Source organism: Rhinatrema bivittatum, chromosome 1, assembly GCF_901001135.1.
Source record: "Rhinatrema bivittatum chromosome 1, aRhiBiv1.1, whole genome shotgun sequence".
NCBI classification, from domain to species: Eukaryota; Metazoa; Chordata; class Amphibia; order Gymnophiona; family Rhinatrematidae; genus Rhinatrema; species Rhinatrema bivittatum.
In genome coordinates, this window is record NC_042615.1 from 736,744,716 (window position 1) to 736,772,202 (window position 27,487).

Sequence of the window (27,487 nt, forward strand, 5' to 3'; positions counted from 1 at the left end):
CACACACGGAAGGCCCGTAGGCCAGGTATGGAAATCAAGGAAGAAGGCCAAAAGGCCGCACAAGGCAAGGCAAGGAAAGGAAAGGCCCGAAGGCCACGCAAGGCAAGGCAAGGCAAGGATAGGCCCGAAGGCCGCGCAAGGCAAGGCAAGGCAAGGATAGGCCCGAAGGCCGCGCAAGGCAAGGATAGGCCCGAAGGCCGCGCAAGGCAAGGCAAGGATAGGCCCGAAGGCCACGCAAGGCAAGGCAAGGCAAGGATAGGCCCGAAGGCCACGCAAGGCAAGGCAAGGATAGGCCCGAAGGCCGCGCAAGGCAAGGCAAGGCAAGGATAGGCCCGAAGGCCACGCAAGGCAGGCTAGAGCAGGGAGCCCAGGTGAGCTCGATGCCGAAGCACCGAGGCAACTGTCAGGCAGGGTTAAGAGGGCACACCCAGAGCATAGAGTGGACATAGGAGATGGACTGGGCCTGTCAGGAAAGCCAGCCCTAGAGGGACCCCTGGTGGTGAGGCGGTAGCACAGCAGCCACAGCCGTAACACACTGGACTTCCACTCTCCCTGGAGACCATGCGAGGCCCACCTAAGACCATTCGGGCTCCTCCCGGGGGGACCTCGGGCTTCCAGTGGTGAAGCTCTTCCTAGCCACTGTCTCCTCCAGTGCTCCGCCCTCTGGGGGCAGTTGCCTCCTAGTCCCTACCAGGAGGCGGTTCTCCACTGCCTCAGGACAAGGGTCCACCCCTGAGCACAACAAGATCATTTTAAAGTGACAAGTGTAGTATTCTTCACTATCTACAGACAATATATAATGAAAAGGAGAACACCAAAAACAAATTGAGTTATAGTAGTAATATTTGATAATATAGCTCTATCTGGAGAAGTCAAGTTCCTAAAATTCTTAAGTAGGTGCAGTCTGAAATTTTGGGTTGTTGTATGGATTTTGATGACTTTGCCACATTTGTGGGTTTATTTTTATAAGCTTAATCAAGACATAAATACATAAAAATTAGGTGCTATGAGTTCAAGTTAACTGTATGCATTCAAGTGGAAATTTAGCATATTCCAAATGTAAGTTAAAAGCAAGATAATATTCAAAAAAGGGTTCGCAGGAGAGAAGAAGGCTGCTATGAATTTAGGGAGTAATTTTCAAAGGGACGTCTGCAAGCAAAATAGTGTTTTACACATAAAATCACATTTTATAAAACTGCCCACTCATTATTGGGGTAAATGTATGCACATCACCATTATTGGATGAAAGTGTACCCAGACTGAGCTGAAGCATTCCTGCATGTGGAGTTGGGAAGGGGGTTTGAATTTTCTTAAATTCTGCACACCAAATAGCAGGTGTCACTACTGCAGAGTAGTTTTAATGGGATGATTTTCAAAGCAGATTTATTTATTTTTTAGTTCAAATGTTTTAATACGCTGCACAAAACCAAACAAAAATTAAAACAAAAAAAAAAAGAGGAAAGCAAGAAGCAAAAAACATAGCAGAGAATATCCAAAAATATAAACAATAATTTTACTGGAAGAAGTCTTTTACAGGTTTACAAACAGCATGGAGTTGAGCCCTTCAAATAAGTTTGCCAAATGTTGTTTCTTCGAATCAGCACACTATACTGATTGTGTTCTATCAAAATGACACATTCAATATGGAGTAACCCTTCCAGTTCTCCATAATTACTTGCAAGCCAAGAGCCATTAATACCTCAAACACTTTACTCTGGTCAGGTATGATTGTATACCTGAATACCCAAGAGCATAGAATAACTATTCGAAAAGATATAGGGACCCTCACCGATAAAATGGTCAGACAGGTGTTGAAATGCTAAGAGAAATCAGGGAAGCTAACCAATTTGGCAGTGCAATAATAATGGGAGATTTCAATTACCCCAATATTGACTGGGTAAATGTAACACAGTCCAGATGTAACCCACGCATTAAGAAAGGTGGAAGGAAGGCAAAACGATTACCGGCATGGTTAAAAGATGAGGTGAAAGAGGCTATTTCAGCCAAAAAATATCCCTCAAAAATTGGAAGAAGGATCCATCTGAAGAAAACAGGATAAAGCATAAGCATTGTCAAGTTAAGTGTAAAACATTGATAAGACAGGCAAAGAGAGAATTTGAAATGAACTTGGCCGTAGAGGCAAAAGCTCATAATAAAAACTTTTGTAAATATATCCAAATCAAGAAACCTGCAAGGGAGTCGGTGGGAGATGGCTGAGGGTTTAAAGGGGCTCTTAGGGAAGACAAGGCCATTGCAGAAAGACTAAATTAATTCTTTGCTTCCATGTTTATTAATGAGGATGTTGGGGAGATACCAGTTCCGAAGATGGTTTCAAGGGTGATGAGTCAGATGAACTGAACCAAATCACTGTGAACCTGGAAGATATAGTAGGCCAGATTGACAAACTAAAGAGTAGCAAATCACCTGGACCGGATGGTATGCATCCTAGGGTACTGAAGGAACTAAAAAAAAATGAAATTTCTGATCTATTAGTTAAAATTTGTAACCTATCATTAAAATCATCCATTGTACCTGAAGACTGGAGGGTGGCCAATGTAACCCCAATATTTAAAAATGGCTCCAGGGGCGATCCAGGAAACTATAGACCAGTGAGCCTGATTTCATGCCAGGAAAAATAGTGGAAACTATTCTAAAGATCAAAATTGTAGAGCATATAGAAAGACATGGTTTAATGGAATACAGTCAACATGGATTTACCAAAGGGAAGTCTTGCCTAACAAATCTGCTTCATTTTTTTGAAGGGGTTAATAAACATGTGGATAAAGGTGAACCGGTAGATGTAGTGTATTTAGATTTTCTGAAGGCATTTGACAAAGAGCCTCATGAAAGGCTTCTAAGAAAACTAGAAAGTCATAGGATTGGAGGCGATGTCCTTTCGTGGATTACAAACTGGTTAAAAAACAGGAAACAGAGAGTAGGATTAAATGATCAATTTTCTCAGTGGAAAAGGGTAAACAGTGGAGTGCCTCAGGGATCTGTACTTGGACCGGTGCTTTTCAATAAGTGCAAGGTGATGCATATAAGGAAAAATAACCCATGGTATAATTACACAATGTTGGGTTCCATATTAGGTGCTACAACCCAAGAAAGAGATCTAGGCGTCATAGTGGATAACACATTGAAATTGTCGTTTCAGTGTGCTGCGGCAGTCAAAAAAGCAAACAGAATGTTGGGAATTATTAGAAAGGGAATGGTGAATAAAACGGAAAATATCATAATGCCTCTGTATCGCTCCATGGTGAGACCGCACCTTGAATACTGTGTACAATTCTGGTCGCCGCATCTCAAAAAAGATATAATTGTGACGGAGAAGGTACAGAGAAGGGCTACCAAAATGATAAGGGGAATGGAACAGCTCCCCTATGAGGAAAGACTAAAGAGGTTAGGACTTTTCAGCTTGGAGAAGAGACGGCTGAGGGGGGATATGATAGAGATGTTTAAAATCATGAGAGGTCTAGAACGGGTAGATGTGAATCGGTTATTTACTCTTTCGGATAGTAGAAAGACTAGGGGGCACTCCATGAAGTTAGCATGGGGCACATTTAAAACTAATCGGAGAAAGTTCTTTTTTACTCAACGCACAATTAAACTCTGGAATTTGTTGCCAGAGGATGTGGTTAGTGCAGTTAGTATAGATGTGTTTAAAAAAGGATTGGATAAGTTCTTGGAGGAGAAGTCCATTACCTGCTATTAAGTTCACTTAGAGAATAGCCACTGCCATTAGCAACGGTAACATGGAATAGACTTAGTTTTTGGGTTCTTGCCAGGTTCTTATGGCCTGGATTGGCCACTGTTGGAAACAGGATGCTGGGCTTGATGGACCCTTGGTCTGACCCAGTATGGCATTTTCTTATGTTCTTATGTTCACAATCGGCCAAGTGCCCGATGGATGTCAATTTACTAAGAGAAATAGTTTTAGAGACATTACGTAATAACACCACACTGCACGCTAAGCACGTGCCGGGAATATATAATGGCGCAGCGGATTCCTTAGCCCGTACTAAATGGTATTTGTTTCGTACGCAGTTACCAACAGTGGACAAAGCGGGAACACCAATGCCAGCATGCTTACAGAACATTGGACAACAACCACACGGGAATTAATATGCAGATCAGTTGCCCTATCCACTTGGCACTTGTACTGCCGGGGATACGTAGTTGTTGCCAAGTTCTTGGGAGAGAATGGTTGGCAACAAGGCCTAATAAGCGATGACCTGATTGTCAGATACATTGACTCTTCAAAGGAGGATGGAGTAACAAGGAAAACCTTAATAAAATGCTTGGCTGGACTGGCATTCTTTGCAAAAGTATGCCAGTCCCACCAAGTTGTTGGGGTGATCCCACCAAATTGTTCATTATCAAAAAGATGATGACCGGATGGGCGTGAAAGATTGGCACCACCAAGGATACCAGGCATCCAATCACACACAACACGCTGAGAACGTTATGGGTACAGTTATCATCAATCTGCTCTTCAGATTTAGAAACAGGACTTTTTTGACTGGCATTCTCATTGGCATTCTTCGGAGCATTCAGAGTGAGTGAATTGGTGGCAGACAACAAGGAAGACAAAGGAATTAGCGGATTGCTTACGAAGAACGTGGTGTGGACATCAGAGAAACTAACAATAACTATGCAGAAATCAAAAACGGACCAAGAAGGACAAGGAACCACGTTATCACTCAACAAAGTTCCAGAGTGTGAAACTTGTCCAATATATAACATGAGAAAGTATCAGGCAGTGTGGCCGAAGGGGGGAGTGCACCTGCTGATACATGCAGATGGTATGCCGCTTACCATATTCCAATTCTCTGTAGTACTAAGAGCATCGGTAACAGAAATGAAGTTGGACTCAAAAATGTTCACCATACATTCATTCTGAATTGGTGCTGCCACGAGCGCGGCACAGGCTGGACTCAAAACGGCCGCAATAAAGAAAATTGGACGTTGGTAATCTAAGGCGGTCAATTGATATGTCTGATTGGACAGAGTGGACATGGCTAACAAGAATTGTTAATTTTATCTTACAGATGGGCAATAGAGACAGAATATAGCATGGATTAATCATCACTCTTACGTCTGATGGGCGGCAAAAAGAGCACGCGAATGGCCATACGGACAGCACTTGGATCTGGCACCAAAAGGTTGGGTCATCGAATGGATGGGGAAACCAGGCATGCAATGGGAACAGTTATTGCCCTTCATACGGCGCATGAAGCACACGAGGGCAGCTCTGGATGTAATTATACTGCATTTGGGAGGCAATGACTTGTGTTCATGGACATGTAAGCGCTTGGTTAAAAGGTTAAAAGTGACCTGGCCAGGATACTAGAGCTATACCTGAATGCCGTAATATGCTGGTCAGATATTATTCTCAGACCAAAATGGAAAGAGTCAAAATTATGGGGGTGGGGGAGAAATAAAGTGAATAGACAAATCAGTATATGGATACAAAAAATGGGACAGCAGATAAGGCATCAGTGGACCGATGATATATCCCCAGGGCTCTTCAGACTAGACAGCATACACTTATCGGATATTGGATATGACATATTCAATAATACCCTCCAAGATGCCATTGAGGCACAAGACACAGCTGGCATATTAGTGGGGGGACACGAGGCAAGGGTCCTCCCTACCTCGTGTCTTGGTGGGTACCCAGGCCAGTTGGGCCGGATTACAAGTGGTGCTGGTGTCATCACATGACGGTGGGGTAGCCGTTGGCGCCGGGAGGCAAAGAGGTGATGGCCCCCTTACTCAGGAACAAGGCGGGGGACCCACGGAGTCAGGCTGCCTTGCTTGGTTCATGCGGCGGGCAGTGGGGCAAAAAGCATTCTACCGGCTTGGGTATCTTAAAAGTTATCATGTTATGTTTAAAATAAAAGCTTTGGCATTTTATACCAAAAGACAGAGTATGTGTGATTACTATTATAGAGGATGATGACCAAAAGGGTGATAAGTTATGGGTAAAGATTAATTTCAAATGGACGACGGACAAAGGAGTAAGTGGCAGCTGCTAACATTAATAGGTGGGCCCGGTGTCGCATGGCCGGAGCCTACCCTTGACGGCAGCGAGTGTGGCGACGGAGGTGGGGGGAGGGCCAAGGAAGAATAGGGCGGCCACGAGGAACACCCCCCCTCTCCGGCCCTTCCCTACCTGTTTAGCGGGTCAGGAAAGGGCCGAGGACGACGCGACGTCATGGCCCCGTCCCGGGGCTATGACGTCATTAATGGGCGCCGGCAGTGCCCTCGGATGATGCTCGCGGACCTTTAAAGGGCCGCAGCACGCTCTGAGCAACCCTTTTTGGATCGCCCAAGCAGAGGGAAACCCACCCATCCACCCTGATCGCAAGGAAAAAGTTACAATTATTATGCAAATGACACAATGTGTTAGAACATGCAAACAGTTAGTAAGCACAGTTTAATGTATATCAAATGTTTGGGGATATGTCACAGCTAAAGGGGGGAGGCGGGTACCCGGGCCGGTTGGGCCGGATTACAAGTGGTGCTGGTGTCATCACATGACGGCGGGGTAGCCGTTGGCGCCAGGAGGCTATGGCCCCCTTGCTTGGGAACAAGGCGGGGGACTCACGGAGTCAGGCTGCCTTGCTTGGTTCATGCGGCGGGCAGCGGGGGAAAAAGCACACTACCGGCTCGGGTATCTTAAAAGTTATCATGTTATGTTTAAAATAAAAGCTGCGGCCATTTTATACAAAAAGACAGAGTATGTGTGATTACTATTATAGAGGATAATGTCCGAAAGGGTGTTAATGTACAGGTAAGGATTAATTTCAAATGGATGACGGACAAAGGAGTAAGTGGCAGCTGCTAACGTTAATAGATTCTGTCTATCGTATTACCAACAATAGAAGTTCCAAGGCTAACATAAAAAGCAGTGGGAAAGAGGGCATCCCTGTCTAGTGCCCCTACCCAAATTAAAGCTATCCGAGAGGAGGTTATTTGCCAATATTCTCAATCTGGGTCAACTATATAACCCTAACAAACCTAATAAATTCCTCTCCGCATCTGAACCAAGCTAGAACCCAGAATATGTATTCCCACTCTACACGATCAAATACTTTCTCAGCACTGATAGACATCGTAAGGGTGGGAGTACAATGAGACTGAGCTACATAAATAAAATCATGAAACAACCTTGAGTTGTCATAAAATCCAGCCTGGTCTGCATGAACAAGATCTCCCAATACAGAATTTTAAAATCAAAATTTAAGAGGGAAATTGACCTATAATTCCATACTAAGAGAAGATCTTTACTGGGCTTTTCTAATAACACAATGTGAGCTTCTAAAAAACTACCTTCAGTTGTTCCCTCTATGTGAAAAAAAAGAAAAAAGGACTATTGTTGACTTTGGGATGGAACAAAAGACCAAAGGTCTTGTAAAATTCAACAGGGAACCCATCAGGTCCTGGAATCTTATGCATAGGGAAAGAGTTAATTTCCGTTGCGATTTCCTCCACTGATATAGGAGTATCTAAAAAAATGTCTTCAAAGTAGATTAATGTGCGTAAGTCTGATTTGAAAATTGGTGTAACTGGTGTGTGTTTTTGCTGATTTCCTTATATGGGATGTTTGACAATTACCTCCTTAGCAGGGGTAGATTTTATAATGAACATTCTGATTTTATAACATGCACATGCCAGCATTTGCATATTATAAAATCCGAGGGCTGCACGCACATGCGTGCCGGATTTTATAATTTGTGCGCATGTGAGTGGGCAGTGCACGCAAAGGGAAGAGAAATTATGCAACCTCTGTGCGGCAACAAGATCGGGCCTCTCCCAGTTCCCTCCCAGTTCACTCCAATTAAGGAGGGAACTGGGAGGGAAGTTTTCAATGCACCTAACTGATCTTCCTCCCTCTTTCCCTCTCCTCCCTCTCCTCCCTGTCCCATATCCCTATCCAATCTAACCCCAAATTTTTTATTTTACCTCTTGCTTCTCTTCAGGAACAGTAGCAACTTGCGAGCACCAGCAGGCTACCGCCGCACGCTTCCACGGTACAGCACTGGCCGCCTCCAGCTCCATCCCTCACCCTGGACTGCCCCTTTTTCTGGGCCCGGCACTTCTGTACATAACCCGTTTTTTTACACGCGTGGCCATTTTAAAATTTGGCCGTTAACCTTAATTTTCAAAAATAATGCATGTAAATGGTACAACATTTACATACAACTTTGGGTCTCTTTTGTAATAGGCAGAATTACTTGTGACTATTTCATTTCATAACAACTTGATATTCAAATTTGTTTTATGCAGGTATGTTACGTCTGAAAATCATATGGGTGGGGTGATTACGCTTAAAATTACAAGCAAGATTTTGGAGTTAGGCACATTTCTGAAAATTTACCCATTATGATTTACCCCTCCCATTCACTGATTTACATTTGGGCATTTAAAACATTAGGATCTGATTCACTAAGGCTTTTTACCCATGGGACATGGTTTAGTGAATCAGACCTTATGTTTGCTATTAAAATCATTCAGTCTCTCAAAGTCTTAGAAGTTTATTCTTTGAGGGCCATTATAAACTTTTGATTTCTGTTGGGTACTATTTGCACATAATACTGATGAGATACTGAGGAAGATTGCAATGTTAATATACATTACTGTATCTCCGTGCTGGATTGGTATGAAGTATAGCAGTTTTACTCAAAGCCTCTTCTCCTAGAATCAGGGATATGCAAATTTAAGATTATCCATAAAATATATTTCACAACATTGCTTTTATTTCAGATGAAAATTTTGGGTTCACTTAATGGATGGAGAGTTTGTGTTTTGCTGATGTGTTATGGTTTTTCCTAAAGTTCAAGTTTTCTGGACAGAAAAGATCCATCAAGTGAATGTCCTAATCAATATTTGTGTTTTGTTGGAGCCACTCATATCTCTTTTTAGGACAGATATAGACTTTCAAAGGTCTGAAGAGATACAATATTCTCATTCGCTCTGGTTTTTGCTATTTGGAAAATCCATTTTGCAGAATTAGAAAATCTCTCATCAAATCACTGTCCGTTGAATCTGCTCGCCAAACAGATTATCTCCTACACAAGGCAGGTCGGATATTCTGTCTTGTACTTCAGGGCGAAGGTCGGAAGATTTGAGCCAGGCCCATCGTCTTGCCGAGATAGCAGCTACAGATACCCTGGTAGCAGTGTCAAAGATATCGTAAGATGATCTTATCTCATGCTTGCCTGCCTCAAAACCCTTGTTTACTAGGGTTTGGAGTTGCTCTTGAAATTGTTGAGGCAGGGAGTCTGTTAAGTCTTGTATCTGCTTAAATAAGACCCTATTATATTGGGTCATATAGAGCTGATAAGAGGCAATTCTGGAGCTGAGCATTGATCCTTGGAAGACACAGCGACTAATGGCATCTAGAAATTTCTGTTCCTTGCCTGGGGGAAAGGAAGTGCAAGGTTTTGATCTCCTTGCTCTTTTCTGGGCAGATTCGACAACCACAGATTGGTGATCCAATTGAGGTTTGCGAAAGCCTGGAGCTGACTGAACGAGATAGGTAGTGTCAGCTTTCCTGTGGACTGGAGCCACAGAGCCAGGATGTTCCCAGTTCTTTTTGAGGAGATCCAGAAGAACCTGGTGAATAGGGATGGAGGTTACTTCCTTGGGAGCATCCAGGAATTGTAACAGCTCCATCATTTGATGCCTATCATCTTGTTCAGTCTGTAATTGGAAGGGAACCAATTCAGACATCTCCTTCACAAAATTTATAAAGGAAAGGTCCTCTGGAGGAGAATGCTTTCTGCTTTCAGTAGGTGAAGGTGGTGAAGGCAAATCATCGGTGTCTGGTGAAGAATCATCAGTCTAGGTGTCGTAGGGATCAGCACATGCTCCTCTAGGAACTAGAGGAGAATGGGGCGGTGGGATTCCCGAAGGTCCTAGTCGAGGCTCCGAAGGACTGGAAGGAATAACGGGAGGCACAGATGAAGGCATCGAAACCACCAGTGCAGGCATCGAGGGCATTGATGGATGGCTCGGTGGTGCCGATGGACGCGTTGGCACCGATGGGTGGATCGGTGGCACCGACGGAGGTATCGGCATCGACGGCTGAGGCATCAGCAGAACTCCCGATGGAGGGATGTGGGTGGAACGGTGTTTCTCCTCCCGATGACAAATCAAGCGGGGAGGGTACCGGAGCCATCGGTGACCCGGGGTCCATTGGTTGAAAAGTGCCCATAAGCGCTTCCATCCTCGAGAGTAGCGGTGCCAACGCTGCTGGAATTGGGTCAGTGGTCGGTTCTGCAATCGGTACCGGTGTCGGTGCTGGAGGAACCTGGAGTCGATGCATCGCCTTGTCAATGGCCTCCTGAACCATCCAGTCCAGTTCTTCTTGGAGACCTAGAGCAAGCAGCCCCAGCTCTGGAAAGAAGAAGGAGGCAGAGGCATAGCCGGAGGGACAACCGTTAAGGGTGGAGTCGCGGCTCCCGATACCCTGTTGGGTGAGGGTTGCCTCGGTGACCCGGTCGCCGAAAAGGTTGGTGCCTTTTCTGGACGGGGCTTCTTCGACAGCGGCTTGGATGATGGCAAAGTCGATGATTTTGCTCCCTCAATGGTCCGAGACTTTCAATGCCGGTGGCGATGTTTATCTCTATGATCCCCTTGGTCCAGAGGGGGAGTAGAGGGTGTCAAAGGCCGATAAGTCGTCGATGCTGGATGGTCACTGGCCGGAGGTCGATGCTGGTGCGAAGTTGACGGTGCCAATTCTCATGACATCGATGCAATAGACGGCGTCGGGGTTTGAGCACGGAAGAGAAGTTCCATCTTCTCCATTCTAGCCTTGCGACCTTTTGGTGTCATAAGGGCACATTTGGTGCACATTAGGACATCGTGCTTCCATCCGAGACACATTACACAGACTTTGTGAGGGTCTGTGATGGACATGGTGTGATTACAATCTGGGCACCGGTGGAACCCCGACGCCATGGCCATGAAAAAATTGAGCCACGGTACAGTCGACGGCCAGTAGGCCACGAGGGCCAAACTCATTTGTAATCAACGGAAAACGTGTAAAAACCTTACCGGAGTACCGTGGCTTGAAAAAGTTGAAGGAGGGATCCCTGCTGCGCGGAAAAAAAGAAGACTGAAGGGGGACCCCTGCTGGCTGCAGGGTTAGTGCCATGCTGGGCATGCCCAGTAGGGGCCAGTCAAAGTTCTGGAAACTTTGACAGAAGTGTTCCATGATTGGGCTCCATCTTGTGATGTCACCACATATGTGAGGACTACCATCCTGCTTGTCCTATGAGAAAGGCAACCCCTTTTCATTAGACTAATACATTTGTGAGTAGCTTTTGAAAATTAATCATTCTACTTTTACTTCTGCACCCTGAAAGTTGGCCACTAGGCATTGCTTTTCTCCCATTGATTGAAGGTCCCTCTAAGCAAAAGCTGAAGGACAAACATCATCTTCAGAAAATCAGATTGGTTCCATCCTTGGTCAGGGCTGCCAGTACAGCTGAAGAGGAACCCAGTGACAAAGCTGCATTCCCTGCTACACAGGTGGCCAATTCCAAAGTGCTCCCCACCAGTTGCATCAACAACTCCCCTCAACTAGCACCCTGCTCCATAGATGGTGGCCATGATAGACAGCGTGGGACTCTTGGATGAATGTTCCCAAGTGCTCCACTCCAGTACCATCAATGGTGGCTTGATCTGCCATGCTAAGCATGTTGTCTGTGCCTTAGAATGCACGATCTGTGACAAAAACATGGTTAGGCCCTGGGTCTGTAGAAAACAAATGGTTCAGTGCCATGGGACTCCTCTGTGCCATGAATGAACACAGCACCTATCCTATCTCGGCCTCGAGGATGGCCCTGCTCTAAGAGAGTCCTGCTCTGATCTCTTCTTCAGTTCCAAGGGGAATGACCCTGAATGGGGTCCCCCATGCCACTTTGGTTCTTCTTAGTGCCTCTTCCAGCACCTCAGACCTTTGCGCCACATTCAACCCCTGACTGAAGGAGAATCTGGAAGCCAGCACCACAGGAAAGGGAACCTTTTCATACTTGTGGGATCAAGGAGAGAGATCTTTCCACCTCAAAATGTAGTGCCAGCAGCCCAACAATGCTCCACTGCTCACCCTTATAATGAGGTTAGGGGCCCTTATCCATCAGCACCTTTCTTTCTGCCTCCATCATCCAGATGCAGTAGTGCTGCATCCTAGGATGCATTATGGTATGGGAACAAACAGCAATAGCAGATGGAGTGCAAATCCATGATGGACATCCATCACTCACAGATGTAGGCCTTAAAGCTGCTTATTAAAAGCTTCTTGGCCTTGAGATTCTCTGTACTCTTCAACCTCTTACTCTCTGTTTCCCCCCCCCCCCCCCTTTTTTTTAAAAGAAATTAAAAGTTCTCTTTGAGGGGCTGCTGAGGCAGTGGCAGAAACATTTAAAAACAACAAGGAAGACAGGAGCACTAGGTTCCCAAAATAACAAAATTCTAAGAGAGACTGGCACATGTCTGTGCAGTAGCTCAGACGAGGAAAGACTGAGAGGCTCAATGCATGCGTACAAATTCCTGCATATGCTCGGTAAAATCTTTTCTAAGCTCTGAGAGCTGGGTCCATGTCTGTGCCATCAGATGATGTCACCTATGTTTAATGGCTAATTCATGCCTTATTGACGATGGTGAACTTCTAATATTTTAACTTGAAATATCAGCTGGAGAAACACATTAAATAGTCTACTGTGGACGCCTCCAAGAAATTTTACTGAAATGGCTTTGCATTTACTTATTATTTAGAAGTTTTTAAGTCTGTTTTTTCCAATGTATTATTCAGCATAGATCAAATAAAAATTAATTCATAAAAACATAAAATACATATAACAAAAATAAAAATAAAATCAGCTAAGATATAACAATATACACCAGCAACACATAATATAATGTACATAACATGTAAGCTTCTGTAAAATAAAACACCTTTAATTTTTTCCAAAATTTGTCATATCCATCTTATCCCTAAACTCGGCTAGCAGAGCATTCCACAAAGTTGGACCATTGTAAGAAACTCTGGTCTGCTGAAGTTTGTAATGCCGAGTTGCTGGGATGTCTAACAGATTCAACCATGAGGACCTCAATGTGCATGCTGGGAGATAAATTTTTAGCTTATCTACAAAATAACATATGCTTTCTGAGTAAAGAATTTTATGAATTATAACCAAATTTTAAAACTGAATTCTCCATTTCACAGGAAGCCAATGTAAGTTTTGAAGAACAGAATAAATATGGTCCATTAGTTTAACACTTACAAGTAACCTGGTGACTCCATGCTGTATCAGCTGTAATATGCATATCTGGTTCTTTGATAGGTCCACATAAAGGCTACTGCAGTAATCTAATTGACCAAGAACTACTGCCTGCAGCACTGATCTAAAAAGATGTATTGGTAATATTATTATTGAAAAGCTACTATCTAAATAGCAGAAGAGACAAAATTCAACCCAAACACAAAACAGCTTCCTCTAATATGTTATTCAAGTGCAAAACAAGCAGTTTAACTATAAAATTACAATTGAATTTATTTCCATGAACAAGAAAATATTCTAGTCATAAAAAAATGCACTGTTACTATATTTTAGTATTAATACTGATGATGCTAATTTTGATTTGTTAAGTTCTTTCACCTAAATGGGATCCAAATGTGCTTCACAATTTAATATTTCAGAAACATGGATGGATGAAAGGACACTATATCTGCGTGAAGCTTCCAAAGGCTGAGAGAAAAATCAAATTCCTACTTGTAATTGTCATTCCTTCCTAGAAGCAGAACAATTAGTAACACCATGGAGAAATACTTCAAGAGCTTTCTAGAGGAAAGCTTTGAACATGAGTGGGTGGCTTTACAAACTGCAGTAGACCAACTGTCTGTCAACTGAGGGGAGGAGGAAAGCACAACCACGAAAAGAGAAAGCAAGCAGATAGTGTGACTCAGTGTTCTGCCACTATCAGAGAATGACATTTACAGGTAAGCAATTAAACGATCTTTGTCGGCAAGCAGCAATATTGAGTTCACCATGTGGGACTAACTAGTTGAGGATTCTCATTACTTAAAAATGGGAAAAACAGGACAAGAACACCACCACCAAGCATAAATCCACAAAAATATATTTATAACAGATGATAATCCTCTTATGTATTTATTTATTTATGAGCTTTTAATATACCGACATACGTAGAACACAACACGCCGGTTTACAATTAACTCAAAGAAAGGAAAATTACATTTAACGGGGGGTGGAGCGAGGGGAGCAGGCAAAAAAAGTGGAGAAGAGAAGGGCTGGGAATGAGAGGGACTAAGAGTAGAGAACTGAAACGAAGTAAAGAGGAGAGAGTGGAGAGGAACCAAAATAGCTATAGAAACTTACTATAGATATTGTTTTTTTTAAATCCTTTTTAGGCACATTTCATAAATGAGTGAACATGCCTATTTACTTCTCAGCGTCTATACATCTGTCTTTCTGTTTTCATGTATCAGGTGTGTGCTCTGTGAAAATGCTATGTTCTGCTACGTGGCCTAAGTACAATTTTCTGACTTGTTATTTTTCATTTTCTGAACCATAACATGGAACAGAAGAACAGAAAGACAACCTAGAAACCAATACAAATGGACTCTATGATGATAGGTGCTAGGCTTTGTTCCCTAAAGGCCTTGTGGGACATGTCAGAATTTGAACTCTGGTGAGAGGTTGTAATAAGGCAAGAGTTTTTGATGAATATCTGGCCTGAATATCATGTTGCAGCCTTGTAAAATTCTTGTAAGGAGGCAGACCTTATGAGGACAATTTTCATAGGAATTTTCTTGGGTACCAAACAGTTACATGGGTAAATTCTCCAGACTGAAAATTGCCTTCCCCTCAGCAGCTAAATCTAAATATCAAATTCGACAAGGCATCTAGATTTTGCCATGGGGAAAAGGGTGAGAATGAGGTTGGTAAAGTGTATGTGGGAATTTTATTTTGAAATCCTAGTGCATACGTCACTATATGAATTTAATACTTATGGTAAAACAGGTGCAAACTCCATAGGTACAACAGCCTGAATTTTCAAAGAGAAACTCCCCACAGTGATTGCTTTGAAATTAGTTTGCAGGTCCACGGGTACCATCTGTAAACACTCAAGCTAATTAAAAATTGTCTCCTAAATTAGCAAATGACATCACCATTGCCTGACAGTATTGTCTTTGACATCGTTTTCTAAGGTCAAACCTGTTGTGCGATAGCTGAGTAACTTTCAGGCTGGAGGCACACACATTACACTGACTCCAGCCTCTTTCTCAACAGATTTCCACTTTATTATAACAGCATTCAGCATACAGTCACTTAGATTGTTTATCTTCCAGCAGTATACTCATACCATAAGCTTATACATTGAAGGGCTGATTTTAAAAGGACTGCGTGCATAAAAACGGGGGTTACATGTGCGGCTGGACCTTGCACGTGCCACGCGCATTTTAGAACGGGCCCGGCCATGTACATAATCCCTGTTACGTGCAGACATGCCGGGTCCTGCAAAAGAGGTGGACCAGGGGTGTGTGGTCTGGGTGGGGAGGGGTGGGCCGGGACAGTGCCATTAGCCGCTGTCCTGGGGAAGCACACACCTCCTACCTGCTTCGGTGTGCTTCTTAGGGCTGCTCGCGGCTGATGAACCTGTACTCCTTTTTGCTATTAGCGGAACGCTCGCGCTACCACATGGCTGATCTTCGGCACAGCGCTCCTACTGGATGGCGCCATAAATGACCGCCTAGTTTCGCCTAATGGACGTGTCGGTCCTATCTCTGCTTCCTGTCCTGCCCAGCAGGTTCTCATGCACAGAGCTCTCTCTCTCTCTCTCTCTCTGTGGGTTTTAAGATGGACAAGTTATCTGGCTGGGTCCTGCACAGGTTAGGGAGGGGTAGTAGGGCTACTCCTTTACATACCCTCCTCCTCAGCTTGAATCCATTGGGACACATTTTTTCACTCATGTTAGATCCCATCCACTCCCCAATACACTTTTCCTGGCCTTGCACCAGGTAGACCCTTGGTTGGGGCTATAGGGTCGTGTTCCACCCCTTTCACTAGAGTACCACATATAGCAACATTACCACCACCCACTGCATCCTTTGCCCAGTGTCCACCCCCAGTCCTAAAGTTGAGTCCATTTGTTGCTTAGGGTACCACTCCTTCCGAGACTGAACTCTCTGGACTTTCCTTAGGAGTTCCTGTGGTTGTTTCCACTCTTTTTCCATTTTAACTACTGCATCTTATTACTCCTCTGCACTGTTTTCACCTGCAGCGTTTCTTTCTAGACATTCTGCAGCAGTTGCATCTGGGACTCTGCAGCACCTCCCTCTGGATTTTCATCAGTACCTCTCTTGGGTCTCCTTGCAATGCCTCTCTCTGGCTCCTCCACAGCACATTCCTCAGGCCAGTTGGTGCTGGTTCCCACAGGCAACTTGAGATCACCTCCTTCTGGGCAGTCTGTGTTGCCTGTTTCCTGTCAGGCTGTAAAGCTCCACCATGAACTCTCTTGTATAACAGTCACAGTCTCTGCAGGTCCATTCACTTGGAATTCATTCTTTTCATTTGCATTTAGCTCTGCCTGATCTTGCAAATCTGGCTTGTCTTTCACCTCCTGTTCCAGCAGTGTGTTCACTGGTTCCCTGCCAGGTTTTCCTGTCACCCCTTCCATAGCCTCTATTCTGGCTTAAGCACACTTACTGTTTATAACTTCCTCTGAAGTGTAAAGACCTGGTCATGTTACTCATGAGGCTGCAGTTATTTCTCTGCTTCCAGCATTAGTAAGACCTTGCCTAGTTTGCTTCTGGCTGGCTGGCAGTTAGGAGCACACCTCTTGCTCCCCATTCCTTCCAGGCACATGTCTAAGCAGTCTGGTGTTTTATGGCACATTGTTACAGCTGCCGCTGTCCTTCCAGGAGGCTTTGAATCCATGCTTCTATTTCTTGATCAGTCATCCTTGCTTATTTGTGCAAGGCAGCTGTCTTGCTGCTGAAGGGCCACACCCTTTCAGACACACACATACACACACAGCTAACTCTGGCAGCTTTACTTGTTTCAGGGCCCATGCCCTAGTCAAATACAATCTCTCTGCACCAACTTTTTCTCTCTTTTTCTGTGAAAAGGGGAAAAAAGGGAAAAACAATCTTGCTTTTCAAGGCAGTAATTCACTTGGATTCCCTGTCTTTAAAAAAGAGGAGCTTTTCTCCTTACAACTTTGTGTGAAGACACACTCTACATGGAATTCAACCTCTTTCACAACAGCATTTACATACAATCATGTAGACTGCTAACCTTCCAGTAGAGTACTCACACCATAAGCTTATACAGAGGATTCAGGAGCTTCTTCTCATGGAGACACAGGGGCCTCACATTCCTAGCTGGGCTCTGCTTCTTATCCTGCCCAGCAGGCTTCTGCCCACAGAGCTATCTCTCTCTATGTGTTTTAAAGTGGAACAGGCATCTAGCCTGATTCCACACAGTTTAAGGAGGGGGACGTAGGGCCACTCCTTTACACCTGCAAGGACATAACAGTAATCAATACAATCTGCTTCCCAGCTAGTGATGGTATATTTTGGCAATGGAAGGTCTGGCCTGTTGCTGTCAAAACAAATAAAAGCTAGGTGGGACTGATATACTAAAATATAATTAAAAATGTTAGAAATTAGCACACATTTACCATGGGCACTAATCATTAGTTTTATTACAGATAAAGCAAACTAACAATACTAACAAAAAATATGGAGCCTGATATTCAAAGAGGGCTCAGCGCCTGATTAATTAGAAGCCTTATAAGCCACCTTAAATGGCTAAATATAAGTACCTAAATAAGGCTCCTACCTTAAACAGATGAATAAAGGCTCCTAAATGAACTTAAGGCACCCAAACATGAAGCTTCTAAATACACGTGTGGTATTGAATCTCCTGTTTAGGAGCCTAGCACTAGAAATCAGCACTGAGCACCTAAATTTGGGCTTCCACCCTGTCTCTGTCCCTTTTAAAACTCCTAAATTTAGGCGCTGAGCCCAGTATAATTTTCAAATTCAAATATCTTGGTGCCTAATTCTTTAAGTTAGGGGCTAGGGCTTTTGAATATCAGACTCATGGAGATCAACATTTAGGAGAGTTGTTTGCTAAGCAGCACTAAGCTGGACAAACCTGTGGTTTCAATATGTCACTCACCGAGCAGAAAAGTTTTAGCTGGGTATGTTATTATCTGTCTACAACTTAGCTGGATACATAAATGGTAGTGCAGGGGTGTTTCGGGGTGGGACTTCAACTTAGCTGGCTAGCGCTGAATATCAGCGCTGGCCAGCTAAGATTAGCTGGCTAAGTCTGATCATGTTCAGAGAAGTCCTAAAGTTATCTGGGTACTTAGGCCTTGGCCTTTGCCTCTGCCCTTAGGCTGATTCAGTGCATAAGCTTCAATGCCAGAGCCTGATGTTCAGCTTTGAGAGTTTTCACTCTTGCACTCAACCCTGTTTCCTTTTGTAGGGGAGTAGGAGGAGAGTGGAGGCATTTTGATGTTGATTTCCTGGATTCAATCTTGACTCTGAAGAGGAGGAGACACTTTTGATGAAGACTGTTCAGTAGGCAAAGACATCAACTTTGATGGCATTGATGCAGATATCTTTGATGTTGATGGCGTCAAAGGCTTTATATGCTGATAATAGCACAAGGATCATTGGAGAGATGTCTAGAAGCCTCAGGGGCTGCTAATCAGCCATTAGCCAGCTGTACAAATTAACCAGATAAACTTATCATGCTAACCTGGCTGAGATATTCAGTGGCATTGTCATACCACTGAATATACTCGGCTATCATTTAGTTAGCTAAATAATTTTATCTGACTAACTTTTGGACAGTCAAATAGCAGTTCTACACTTATCTGGCTAATTAAGGGGGTTATTTACTAAGCCACGTTAGGCCGTTTACCATGTGGTAAATGGCCTAACACAATGATAACGTTAGGTATTTAAAATATCTTGAGTTATTCAGCCTCTGGTACTGTGTGTCTGAAAATGAGCTGATTATCATAGAAATGCATGCTAATCAACTCATTCATACCCTAAAACATGCAAATCAAATAATGCAGCTTGCCTCAAAAATTACAGGCCACATTATTTGAGATATAGTGAGAGTTGCAGCTAACTTCCCTCAGGAGCACTAGGATGTGTTATGCCCATCGGTCGCAGATGGCTGCGACTGCGCGTACTTACTTCCTGCACTGCTCTCCTGCCCTCCCTGGGGCTGCTCGCGGCTTGGGCCAGCTTTCACCGCCGCGCTCCCTGGGACTTCTCATGGCGATCTGGATGTTGCCGCCATTCTCCTCAACTTTGAGCGTGTGCCACTGGGCCCTCCTTTGAAGCCTCCTCGGCGGGAACCTCGGGGGCATCTCTGGTTGATGATGTCATCAGACCAGGGTATTTAAACTTCACCTTCACCCTCAGCTAGCCGACTTGGCAACAAGTTCAGTACGTCTTCAACTACTGCCTACGTGTTCCTGTGACTACGTTTCGTGCTTCTGGACTTGGACCCTGTCTGATACCCACACCTCGGGGGCCAATGTACGCATTGGGGACTTACTCTCCTCACCTACCCCGCTCCTTGGGCTGGCTCTGTGTCTCCTGGGTTCTAACCTGCAAGGCCTCCCGTTCCTCAGGACTTCTTCTGGGACACCTCTGCTATCTGTGAGTTCTACAGTGGGGCTTCCCCGCTTCTCGGGGTTGCGCCCGTTGCCTGAACAAGACTGTCCACGCCTCCCGCTCCTCGGGACCGCGCTTATGTGTTCCTTGAGTGATTGCCAGAGCTTCCCCACTCCTCAGGGTAGCGCCCTTTGGCTTCTCTGGGACTTTGTATGCTTCCCCACTCCTCGGGGTCGCGACTATGTACTATATCGAGACTGCCAACACTTCCCCGCTCCACAGGGCTGTGCTACCTAATCACCTGAGGCTCAGCTTGGGCTTCCCTGTCTTGAGGATTGGCCTACAGCGTTACATCACCACCCACTATGCTGTGCACCTCCTCCCCTCGGGGTTGCCCTCCAGAGTACCTCCTGATTGGTAAGCCTCGCTCCTCCCGCTCTGCAGTCTGTCTGGCACTTCTCCTTTCAGGATCCCTGCTCAGGTGCTACCTCCAGCCTAACTCTCTACGGGAGTCCTCTCCTGGCTACTCGAGACCTCTCCATTGCCTCACCCAGAGCTCCTCGCTGTCTCTGACCTCGCCTCCCAATGGTGCGGGCCTGTGGGGGGTCTTCCATTCTCGGGCCAAGGGCCCACATACCCACAAATCATAACAGGATGCTAATGCATGTTTTGATGCTCCAGGGGCCAATAGTCCCGACTAACACCCTCCAGGGTATGTAAAAGACCCTAGGGGGGTCTTGATAAATCCCCTGACTCTCCTTCACTGTAACCATAGAGTGGCAGAAATGTAATAAAAAGATATAGTTAAAAAACTTTGGGGATAACTTTGGCAGAAAAACACAGATATTCATACCTCCTGGAGGCTGAGGCCCCCACCCTAGCCCCCATCCTGCATTTACAATAAAAGCACTGGTGGTGTAGTCGAAGCCTGGAGTGCCCCTAGTCTCTGGGCCCGGTGGTGGCCAGTTTTCAAAATGGCATAGGACAAACCATGCCTTTCCCACATCATGTGATAAGAGAGGTTGGCACCATTTTGAAAAATGGCTGCTAAAAGGCCTGGAGCCTCCATTATACAACCAGGGCTTCTATTGTAAGTGCAGGGTGAAGTCCACAGGACTGACTAAACTGGGGGGGTCCAGCCTTCGGGCTCTGACTTTTAAGTCAAAGGGGAAGGGGTTAGGGAGTTGGGAGCGAGACCTACCCTGTAGGTTTAAAACTTTAATACATTTAAAAAATATTTTGGCTGCCTCCAGGGGTGGCAGGAGGGTGCAGAGGAGCCCATGGAGACCTCTAGTGTCTTTTACACACTTTAGGGGGTGTTTGTCAGGGCTGATCTGCCTTTTTAAGACATGGTGGCCCCACAGTCCTGGGAGGGCCAAATAATGCTGCAGTTTTGTTTTTTTTATTTATTAGTTTTTCAAAACTATTACAAAGTAAGAATCAACTTTGCAAAATGAAATAGTAAAGTTTTGAACATACATTCTAATTACACAACTTACAGATAAGAAGTAAACATATTTGTTCAAAAACTAAACATCATAGAGGCAATTCCAAGAGGATGAAATTTGTAAGTGAGGAAAATGTTTTTTTTTGAAAAACATTATAGTAGAATAATTTGGATATTCATGAAAGTTTCAACAATATACTAATTACTTACACCTCCATCTTTAATAGATATCTGCATCCTAACATTCAGAAAATCTTGCAATTGAGATACCTCAAAGAAAATAAAAACATTTCCCTGCTGAATTGGTAATTTCCCTGCTGAATTGGTAATTTCAACTAGAGGGACATTACTAGTGGCCTTTGCCTTTCCTCAGGATCGAGGTACTGTTTTGCAATTTTATTTTAGGCATAGGGCTGCTCTTTTCTTTGGACCAAACATTTTCCTGACTTGTCCAGGGGACCTCAAGCTTGAAGGAAGAGGTTTTTGGCAATGAGCCAGGAGGCAATTGTCGTCTGGGCTGTCTGAGTGATTCATTTTCCTTGTAAATGTTTCTTGCAGTTTGAGAATGTTAAGAATACTTTCTTTGTAGATTCAAAGAAATCATCGTAAATGAATTGGATGTTTGTTTATACCTGCTTATATAATTATATATCTGCTGTCCTTCCTTTTGTGAGGTTTTTTATTTTCGTTTTCCTTATGTTCTGGCTCAAAACCCGTGGATCTTCTCTATTTTGTGGACTTTAATATAAGTTCCATTATCTGTATAATTAGCTTAGTATTTATTAATTTTTTTTCTCTGATATGAACAATTGCTGTACAAGATATTCTTGTCTTATGATATTGAAAATTAATAAAACAAAATACTGGTGATTTAGAAAGTTATAAGAATAATGGAGTATAGATAAACATTTTTTGCAATTTTAACTTAAAACCTCAGTGAAAAGAGGATATGTGTCTATTGATTAAAATTATGGTTCTCTACCCAGTCCTCAGGAGCATCCTAGCACAGATGGTTTTCAGTTTATCCATAATAAACATGCATGAGATATATTTGAATACATCAATTTGATTCTTATACCCAATATAAGCAAATATACCTTCAAGCATATTTATTAAGAGGGCAATTTTCAAACAGCCGCCTGGACCTTGTGCCTTATTATGTTTTTACTGTATTTATATTTATTAACCATATTTACATTAAACAAGCTCAAGCAGGGATACAGCTTTCCAAGGGAAATTATGTGCATTTTCTGTGGACAAGCAGAAAAGTCATTCCTACATGTGTGTGATGTCACTAGAGATGTGCATTCGTTTTTGCCGAATTGGAAAATTGCAACAAAATTGTCCAATTCGGCATGTTTCAGGGAGCCCGAAAAAAATCAGGATTTTCCTGTTTTTTCGCAAAAATTTGTTTTTCCGGTTAGTGCGCACTAACGGGAGTTAGTGCTCGCTAACTCCCCGTTAGTGCGCGCTAAGTCCTGTTAGTGCGCACTAACAAAAACTAACAAAAAGTAACAAAAACTAACAAAATCTAACGGTTTTTGTTAGTGCGCACTAACAGGAGTTAGCGCGCACTAACGGGGAGTTAGCGCGCACTAACTAAAAATCGATTTTTCGCGAAAAAAAAGACCCGAAACGAAAAATAACGACATTTTCCATGGCGGCCGAAAAACGAAGAACGACACGAACACAAAAAACGATGCACATCTCTAGATGTCACTGACAGAACTGAGATCCTGATAGAATCCCAGCTAATACTAGAAACATGCAGAAGGCTTTGCAGTACATATGCGGTTGGGATCACACATATCCACGTGCAAGACTTTCTATCCCTTCTCCACAAAACGAGTCAAGACATCCCACTGTGTTCTTCCCTCATTTTAGTTTTGGTTGTGAGGCTGTCTCAGAACACCAGATTCTATTCATAATTCTTGTTTTTACATCTGCTTTAAATTTATTTAATTTGGGAGATAACGTGTATTTTTAAAATTTAAACATTTAATCTGACACACACTATATCTCCCACTATGGTTGAAAAGAAAGCCACAGGGCTCAAGGTGTGTCCTGCCTATAACATGAAAATAGCTATCACTGATCACCACAATGAAATTATTTGCTACCTTAGAATTGCTATGATACAAAAATTGCTTGATTTGTTCTAACATGTCGTCTAGGGCCAGTAAATTACAAAGATTTAAGGCCCAATATTTAGCACCACTTAGCCAGTTATGTATAGACTTAGGGCCTCATTTTTCAATATCGCATGCGATACCAAAAAGGGGTGTACCTTATGCTAATAAGCATGTGTATTGCAAATTGCAATATTAGCTATGCAAAAGGCTGTTATCACAAGTTGTACTATTGGGCTACATTGCCAGTATATCACAGTTCATGATGCTTCTGGACAGGCCTGTTTCAGTATGCTGAGAGAGAGAGAGAGAGAGAGAGAGAGAGAGAGAGAGAGAGAGAGAGAGAGAGAGAGAGAGAGAGAGAGAGAGAGAGAGAGAGAGAGCACCTTGCTATAGTGCCTCCTCCCTAGACAGGTATTTGTATCCCTATGGGAGGCCCACCTAGTAACTCGAGGTGGGGATTAGGTATGAGTGTAGGGGGTTGGGGCCACTTTCACATTCAACATGAGACGTACGAACAGAACAGTGGTCTCTTGTGAAGATTTGATGGCCTTCGGAGTAAGGAAACTCACTCCAAGATGAGATTTGGCCAATGTTCTCTCAAACTAGCTTGTTGTTGCCCAGGTAGAGTGTCCATCAAGTTAGGTTGAGAGAACATTGGCCAAATCTCATCTTGGAGTGAGTTTCCTTACTCCGAAGGCCATCAAATCTTCACAAGAGACCACTGTTCTGTTCGTACGTCTCATGTTGAATGTGAAAGTGGCCCCAACCCCCTACCTTTCATGAAACAGCCTGTTTCGTGCAGTGCGATGATTCTTTGGTTGTTTTATCGTGCACCGCGAAGATGTATTCGCGAATACATTTGCGCAAATCGCGAAAACATCGCCGCACGCGAAGTTTCCCCGCTGCACAAAAAAAGCCTCATTTGCATGGGAAACGCCCCTTAATGCGTTACCAATGCGATATTGGAAAATGAGGCCCTATATAAGTTCCTGCATGAGGGTGAGTAAAACCAGGACTGGATCAACCTGTCCTGAAAATCTGGAGTTAGTTGGCAACCCTAGATGTATCAGAGTCAGAATGGAAGCTGGCTCGAATGCCTCCATTCAAAGATGAACTTCCCGTAACTTCAAAACCCGCCTGGACTAAAGAAGCAACAATAGTCTGATGTCATATAGAGATCTCTCTGGGTACGGCTGAAGGTACAGCCTGGCGTCTACCTTACTTCTTCTCACCATAATGAAGGACAAAGGTAAAGGAAACAATAAGCAGAGCTCTCCCTGCATGTCCTTCTTTCAAAACGCCATCTTGGATCGCTTGAATATGTCTAAATCTGCAGAATTTTGATCTACTAAAGTATTTTAATAGAAGCTCTACTTGCATTTGTATTTGATATTTCTGTAACCCATTTTGAGCATTTACATAGAAAGACAGGACAGAAAAATGAATAAATTAAATCAAATCAAATAAAGTAAATATTTTACTTTTTAGAAGCTTGGTGGAGTTTATTTGAACTGTGGATTTTTGGCAAAAACAATTTAAAAAGTGGTGAATATTTAGGCATTCATAGGTAAAGGCGTTAATACCAAACATTTGGAACCGTACTTGGTATCAGGGACAGTAACTTTCAAGCTGATGTGCGTGTGCACACTTGCATGTATACCTTGAACCACGCCCAGGGGTGTGGCCATTTTATAGCAAACATTCGCATGTTACAAAATAGACTGGCTGCATGCACATGTGTGCAAAATTTTAAGTGGGCGTGCGTTTGTGCTCACAAATCCCACCTCTACCACATAAACTCGGGGATTTTAAAGGGGGAGCATGCCAAAGCCATTCCCAGTTTTACCAGTTTGACCCCAGTTTGTGGAGTTCAGAGACAGCTCCTCCAACCCCACCCTGGTTTGATAGCCTTCAGTCTCGCCAGTTAGTCCCAATCCTTAAAACCCCGCAGATCTGCCTAGTTTTCTTTAAATTTTAACTTACTTGGCACCCATAGCAGAAGTAAAGATACGCGGCAGGAGAGCTCGTCATTCACCAGGTTGTATACGTATTTACGTGCATATCTCAGGTTCATACCCCGAAATGCCCATATCCCACCACACCATGCCCACTGCCTCTGGGAAACTATGAGAAAAACACAAGTTTTTATATTTCCAGCAACAAACCACTTGATCATATTAAACCAATAAGAAAGGGTACAATTTTCTTGAATAGATAAACTAAAAAGACGTGATCAAAACTCGCCAACCAAGAAAAACATGGTTTCCTGCTGCCAAATATAAAAATGCATATGACCAACATATAAAATGCTGCAAAATGTTTCTTTTATTTTCCTAATCAGATCACCATCTATTTCATCTCACGATTCAAATAACCAGGATATAAAGTATTTAATCTATCAATTCATCCTAGTTCTCATAAAGACAACCATGATTCAGCATCAGCTTCCCGCCCCCTCCAAGACTGTTTAACTTGATCTGTGACAAACCAGCATAAATCTTCAAATGAATGACAGTACTCGAATGGAATCTGCTTTGAATTGGCTGAAAAGCAGAAGATCAAATAAATAAATAAAAGATCCATATCTCTGCAACGTGTAACCAAGAGCAGAAACTTTCTTGTAGAGATGCAGTTAAGTTATTCATTGATGTGACACTGAATCTTGGTTGTCTGAATGGGAGCGAAGGTGGATTGATGGATTAAATATGTTACATCCTGGCAGTTTCAGTCTTGATATGGTGAATGAACCCAGTGTTCTGATAAGGAATAACACGTTTTTGTAACATTCTATCTGTTGGTCATAAGAATTTTTTAATTTGGCACCATAAAACCATGTTTTTCTTGGTTGGCAAGTTAATACATGTTTTTTCAGCTTAACTATTCAAGAAAATTATACCCTTTCTAATTGGTATAATGTGATCATGTGGTCTGTTGCTAGACATATAAAAACTTGGGGTTTTCTCATAGATTCCTGAGAGAAGGGATGCATTTCTGAATTTTGCAGAAGGGCAAAGTGTTTTGAAACACAGCTGTTTTGAGCATTTAAAAGAAGGATATTGATGTGGACTTTAGGATGTCTACACCCTACACGTATCTTATAAGCGGTGGTGTGTATTTTGTATTGTATAATGATTGTTGAGACTGCTGCTGATTGATAACAAAATATTTTAATTTTAGAAAAGAAAGAGGATTGTTTTTGATGTAATTGCACATTAATTGGACTATGATTATATTTTGGTGAACACTTCCATTAAGGATGATGTGTCGCGAATAAAAAGGGGCCAGGGGCGGGGGGCGATAGTGGGCAGCTGGCCGCATTGAGGCCATACAGTTTCACCTGCCGCGGTGTGGCCGCACCGCACATTATCATTTGCAGCGCTGCCGGGAGATAACTCTGACCAAACCCCGCTCACACTCCTCCCCTTTCCCTAATTTTAATAATACTGCCACGATAGTGGCACATCGCACAATAAAGAATGACCCTATAAGTGTAGTTCCAAGGGTTTGGTGTTATCACCTTTATGTATAAATGCCCATATATTCACCACTTTTTAAATTTTTGAATTTGCCAAAGATTTGCAGTTAGTTGTGATAATATGTAATCAATGTAAGAAAACCTTTTGGAAATTCCTTCACCAAAGCTTGCCAGACTACACTTTACAAGAAAACGTGCCTTTTCTGTGGCAGGTCTGTTTCTCTGGAATTCCATACCAAACACACTCCGTCAAATTGCTAACAAAAATCAATTAAAAAAATCATTAAAGACATACCTCTTCCAGTTGGTATACAATATTCCACTAAACGAGCAGGTACAATGAATAAACAATCATATTGTATTTCAATTTCTGTTTATAGTTTCACAGGCACTACCTTCCTCTCTCTTGTTTTGTAAAATAATGCTTATTTAATTGTTTTTATTAACTAGTTTCATGTAAATTTTTTCTTCTATTTTATTTTTATGATTTGTAATTATATTTTATTTCTTATGTCTTTTGTAAACCGTTTTGAGCAAACTTACTTGTAAAGGTGGTATATAAACATTTTTAAACAAATAAATAAATAAATATGAGATAGGTAGATACTCAAGATTTTTATTTTGCAGTTTACTGAAAATAATTTACTAGCTGTGTTACTTCTGTTCAAAAGGCAAGCAGGGTTGTACATCACAAGCTCTGAAATGGCTCTCCAGAATTAAAGCACATATCAATCAATGTCTAAACC

At 43.1% G+C, this 27,487-nt stretch overlaps 1 protein-coding gene across 2 annotated transcripts in view; it reads right to left on the reverse strand.

Annotated features, from left to right (window-relative positions):
* Positions 1–27,487, reverse strand: part of PARP8 (poly(ADP-ribose) polymerase family member 8) — a 451,712-nt gene that overhangs the window by 77,232 nt on the left and 346,993 nt on the right. The gene's annotated exons all lie outside the window — the stretch shown is intronic.